Source organism: Danio rerio, chromosome 16, assembly GCF_049306965.1.
Source record: "Danio rerio strain Tuebingen ecotype United States chromosome 16, GRCz12tu, whole genome shotgun sequence".
NCBI lineage: Eukaryota > Metazoa > Chordata > Actinopteri > Cypriniformes > Danionidae > Danio > Danio rerio.
Genome location: NC_133191.1, coordinates 30,500,123 through 30,506,418, shown reverse-complemented (window position 1 = coordinate 30,506,418; position 6,296 = coordinate 30,500,123).

Here is a 6,296-nt window from a genome sequence, read left to right as displayed (position 1 = left end):
TTGTAAATTATTTGTATACAGACTGCTATTATTTGTTATTTTTATTATTATCATCAATGTTGAAACGTTTTGTGTGTGTTTGTGTGTGTGTGTGTGTGTGTGTGTGTGTGTGTGTGTGTGTGTTTGACTTTTCATGTTTCTTTGATGAAGATAAAGTAACAACGTAAAAGCATTTAATTAAAGTATTTAGCAACAGAATTAATGCAGTTTATGTTACTTTTAATATGTTATGAAAAACGGTATATTACAGAGGAAAAAATGGAATAGTATATGTTTCCCATAAAACAGGCTGTATGAATAATAAGGCTTGAGTGATGAGGCAGAAAATGCAGCTTTGAATCACAGGAATTAATAACATTTTAAACGGATTCAAATCAAAAGCAATACATTTAAATTGATACAATACCTCACAATATTACTCATTTTACAGCATTTCGGATGTAATAAATACATTCCTGGTGAGCAGAAGAGACTTAAACATTTAAAGAACAACTCTCAAAACATTTAAACAGGAGTGTAGCCTATATACAACATGTGAATATTTTCAAAATAACACTTTTTTTATCAGTGCATAAAATTATTCAAAGGAAAAAAAGGAATTAGTCTTTTTTCAACTTTAAAAACAATTTTTGTATAGTGAAACATTACAGATTTCAGAGGAATTTAGTATCTTTCTCATGAGCAGTCAGGATTCATACACTGTAAAACCCAAAAAGTTAAGATAACTCAAAACATTTGAGGAAACCGATTGCAACAAACCATTTAAGTTCACAAACTAATCCTAATGAGTACTGTGAACTATTTAAGTAAACTAAGCAATTTGAGCACAGTAAAACCCAATAAATGAAGAAAACCCAAACCAACTGAGTATTGCAAAACCCAATAAGTTAAGGCAACTCAAACCATTTGAGGAAACCGATTGCTACAAACCACTTGATTTAAACTAATCTATATGAGTTCTGTGAACTTACTTCATTTAAGTTGAAGTAATGAGGTATTTAATAAACTAATTTCTTTTAACACTGAGTTCAAAACTCCTTTCAAATGAGTAGAATTAACTTTCAGTAAATTTTAAGTTAACTACACTCATTTCATTTGATAAAGTTGACTGCTGGGTTTTACAGTGAAGTCATATGGTCACTGAGTTAAGTTAAAAGGCACAGTACATCACTGCTTCCACATGCTAAGAAAGTCTTAAAACAATTTAAACAGAAAGGGATACCAGAAAGTTATTAGATAACAACAGAATTACATCATAGAGTCAGGGTACTTCACAAATACCACTCTTTACATTCTGAATTAGTTTACTTTGTGTTAGATTTACCTTTTTTGTATTATGGGTAATGGATGTGTTTGAGCTAACCCTTTAAATGTGCAATATGAGTTACATAATTCACTGTGTATGTAAATAAATTAGGAGATTTGTTTGAGATAATTAAGGTTGAGACACTCTGCACACCTGCTCTTCCCTCAGTGCCTCAATGATCAGTGTTTCCGGCTTTAGTGAACACCAGCGGATTAGCCACATGTGAGCACTGAGATCCAACCAAAGCCCACTGTGTGCCTCTTCCCTCCCTCCCTCCTTTTCTCCCTCTCTGGGTATATCTTTATTTCCGTGTCTCCCAAAGGCTTTATGAAAAGCTCTGGGTCTACGGGTTTATTTTCCATGCACACACATAAGTACACAAACAGAAAGAGATTTCAGTTCATAAGGAAACAACAAAGAAATCACCCACACAGCTTGAAAAGCCACAGTGCAGACTAGTTTCATAAGCTTCTTTAACAGTATAAACCACCACATCTACATGACTGATAATCACTCCTCTGCTCTCCAAATGACTGATTACTATCATAATAATAATAAATATAAAGAACTCAAAGAAAGAAAAGGTTTGCATATTATAAAGTTTTTGTGTGTATGTATGTGTAGAAGCTTATTTATTTATGCATTATATGTACATATGTGTAACACAAACAATATATTGTATTATAACATTAATATTTATACGTATAATTATAGACTGCGAAACAAAAAATACACAAGACAATTATCAATTTTAGCTTATTTTAATAATATTTTAATGTAACTTGCTGTGTCCTTGTAATAATTTTAATAATAATTTCTATACTTATATATGTGCCTGCGTCAATTTACAGAAAATATATTTTATAGGCTAATGTACATACATTGAACATATTAATATAGATACATAATAGTGACAGGCGATGCAATGGCGCAGTGGGTAGCACGTTCGCCTCACAGCAAGAAGGTCGCTGGTTCGATCCTCGGCTCAGTTGGCGTTTCTGTGTGGAGTTTGCATGTTCAGGTGAATTGGGTAGGCTAAATTGTCCGTAGTGTATGAGTGTGTGTATGTTTGCAGGTTGCGGCTTGAAGGGCATCCGCTGCGGATAAGTTGGCGGTTCATTCCGCTGTGGCGACCCCAGATTAATAAAGGGACTAAGCCGACAAGAAAATGAATGAATGAATGATAGTGACAACCTAGAGACCATTAGAAACACCTTAGAAACAAGCAAACACAATTCCCCATCAACTGCATAGCAACACTCAGTAAACCACCTAGAAAAGGCTTAGGCTGTATTAATTAATGATGATGCATATTTGTAATGGTGTCTGAAACCAAATGGATATTCTGAAGAGCACTCAATCTCACAATCAGAAGATATTTAAGAAGATATTATTTAAAGCAACTTTTGAATTTATGACAGAAATCAACATACATTGTTTAATTACTAGACAGCTCGTGCTAAGTCACGAGGCCTGACCAAAAAATGGTTAATGTAATCCGTCTGATCGCATTTAACCACAATCAAAGCACAAAACGGCATCACTTCTGGCGCACTGAGCGCTCGATTTTAAGCACTCGATTTGTTTCACTCCTTTATAATATCAATTTCTCCTAAAAAAGGATTTCTTTAACATATTTTCCTTCTAAAGGTTTATTCCCATACAGTCTTATAAAAGCTGTTAAAATATGGTATCAAATGCAATAGCATACTCCTTTGGAGTAACTAGAAAACCAAATTTATCTAAAAATTCTGTGGTGAATGGTAAATGAGGGTGCAACAATACCCACAATGCACTGCGAGAGTTCGCGCGCCGAATAAATAATTTCCGCGTCTGACTGACCAAGCCCACGACATCAACAGCGGAGTCCTGTCTATGGAACAAAATCAATGCCTAAAGTCTTGAATTAAAAAGCTTGTTGAATATCACAAACTGAAAAAAATAATACACCGTATTAACAAGTTCTTGTATTTTTATGACTTGAATTCCAGGGTTTGTATTTTTAGGTCCTGAAATTTAACATATCTGTATATTTAAGCTGTGAATATTTCAACGAAAAATATTTCAAACACGTTTTCAAACTTAAAAATTCAATAATTCATATTCAATTTTCAGATTTCACTTAAAAAATATTCAATACCCTTTAAAAATACGATGTATAATATTCAAAAGGTAATTTTCAGTTCATTTAATTTCAGTTCAAATATTCGCTTCCATAAATTCAGTGGATCAAATTCGACTGTTAAAATCCAACATTACATCCGGGAACTGCAGGAAAAGCAATAGATTGCAGAGTGAAGATCGCCAGCTGCTCTAGCTTTCACCAGCAGGTGGAGATGGAATAATGTAAGATTTTTAACCCAGTAAACAGGCGAGAAAAAGGCTATTAAAGGCACAAAAGTAGCATTTAATATTAATATCAATGCTTTGGACATTATAAATGATAAAAAGTATGAGTAAAATGAGTAAATGAGGTTTTAGTCATCTATATTTGCCCTTATGTTACGGAAGCCAGCTGGTGATCGCGTAAAGCTCACTCCTCGGATCCAGGGACAGACGTTGTTCTGCAATCTTATCGGAGCTTGTCTCCCATGCTGGCTCGTTACCTGCTCGGACCGGTGCGGTTACTTGCACATAAACCGTCTTTTGATGAATATGATGTTACACATTGTCTATCTTTATTGACTCTTTCTTCCATAGACACTAAGTATTATATTGACAGCTAAAGAATATAAACGTAAGAGAAACAGGAGAGGAAATATTATAATAATAATACAAAATAGATAAACATTGACAGGGCTAAGAACAATTACGAACAAAGATTTTCAAAACCAGAGAGATTTTATGAGAATGTCACACAAAACAGAGTTCAGGTAGACCTATGATTTAAGGTTGGTTATGGATGGGGCGTCTGATTTAAAATAATTTAACATGCGAATGCATTAAAGGAGCGTCTTCAGTTATTCACACAGAACCGCCTAATATGGCATAACTATAAGGAGTAATGTTTGCGCTGTTTAAACGCAGCTATGTCAGGATTGGCATAGGTTATACATTTTCATCATTTGAATTATTATTATGATTGTTAATATTATTATTGTATGACATTTAATTGGGCTATTGCGCTTAAATAAGTCATCCGTGATTCTAAATTAATATTTCTATTTATCCTTTTTATCACTCTGCCTGTCTTTCTCTTCTTTTTTCAAATTTTTGGGGTTCTGCCATGGTTAAACGTTTGCAAAATGTGTTAGTTTGTCCAGATTATTGTTTTATTGTTATGTAGCCTATAGGCGAGAAAAAGGTATTAACGCAAAAGTGGCAATGTCGCAGCCAAGGATAAGTAATAAAATGAGTCGCCTGTGGTTTGATAATAGGCAGTTATAACTGACTTTAATTTGTTTTCAGTATTAAATGAGAAAACCATTATTTATAACTTTTCAGCAACCGTTTGAATTTTATGATTAGCAATGTTGATCTTTTTTGCAGTTATTAAACATATAAACTTATTTAAACTGGTTTAAATTTAATATAGTTGTCACTTGAGCTAGTTTCATAAGATTGTTTAGAATGCGTGGTTTGACATGCGTGGTTGAGGGGTTCCTGCAAAGCAGCTCTGTTCATCATCATGGGGTATTACTGAGCTTTAATCGCCATCTACTGGAGAGAATGTATTTGCTCATTTATTCTTATTAACTCTTTTCTGCAAGTCTGTTTTATGACTTCACAAAGTCAACCCATTATGTTTTTATTTTATATTTTGAGATGATCATATTTAAATAAACAATTGCTAGGGTAGCTAATAGTTTCTTTTTTCTTGTTTTTTTTTTTAAATCAGTAGCCTATAAAATCATAATTTTTGCTTGACAAAGTTATTGGTTTAGGATTCTGGATGCATTTTTGCTAAATGAGTGTTGGATACTCTCACACTAGTTAAATCAATTATATTATCAGAAATGACAGATATAAGAAATCCATTAATATTTATCAGTCTTTTTACAATTATACAAGCAATTTCGCGCCGACGTCAGCTCCACTTTCGGAAATGGTAAACAGCGAGGTGTTATTCATATAAGCCCAAGCATGACATGTCATGATAATAATCGAAACACTCTTGTAGGCTATTCTTATGCTTGGCCAAATGTCATGACTTTCACTTTTATTTTACATTATTATGCACAAGCCCAGATATCATCTGAAACTTCGGAAGAATTCCTATCATATATTGGCTGCCATCCAGCATTTCTTAACCAGTTTGATATGCGGCGCTGGCTCTGACCGGCCACCGGAGCTCGCGGCCACTCGTTCGTCTTTGTCGTGCGCAAGCCGCACAGCACAGGCATAAAAACGTCAATCATTTCATTCATTCATCAATTCATTCATTTTCCTTCTGCTTCCTCTCTATTTTAGAGGAAAAGCGATAATCTGGACAAACTAAAGACATTTTGCAAACGTAACAGTGGCAGAACCACAAAAAATAGACAAAAAGAAGAGAAAGACGATAACAAAGTGATAGCTAAAAAGGATGAATAGAAATATTAATTTAGAATCACGGATGACTTATTTAAGCGCAATAGCCCAAATACATGTCATAAAATATTAATATTAACAATCATAATTTAAATAATGAAATTATATAACCTATCCCATACCTGACATAGCTGCGTTTAAATAATAACTGAAGACGCTCCTTTAATGCATTTGCACGTTATGTTAAATTATTTTAAATTACACGCCCCATCCATAACCAATCTTAAATCATACCTGAACACTGTTTAACATTTCCAAGTAAACTGTTTTGTGTGACATTCTCATAAAATCTCTCTGGTTTTGAAAATCTTTGTTCGTAATTTTTCTTAGCCCTGTCAATGTTTATCTATTTTGTATTATTATTATAATATTTCCTCTCCTGTTTCTCTTACGTTTATATTCTTTAGCTGTCAATATAATACTTAGTGTCTATGGAAGAAAGAGTCAATAAAGATAGACA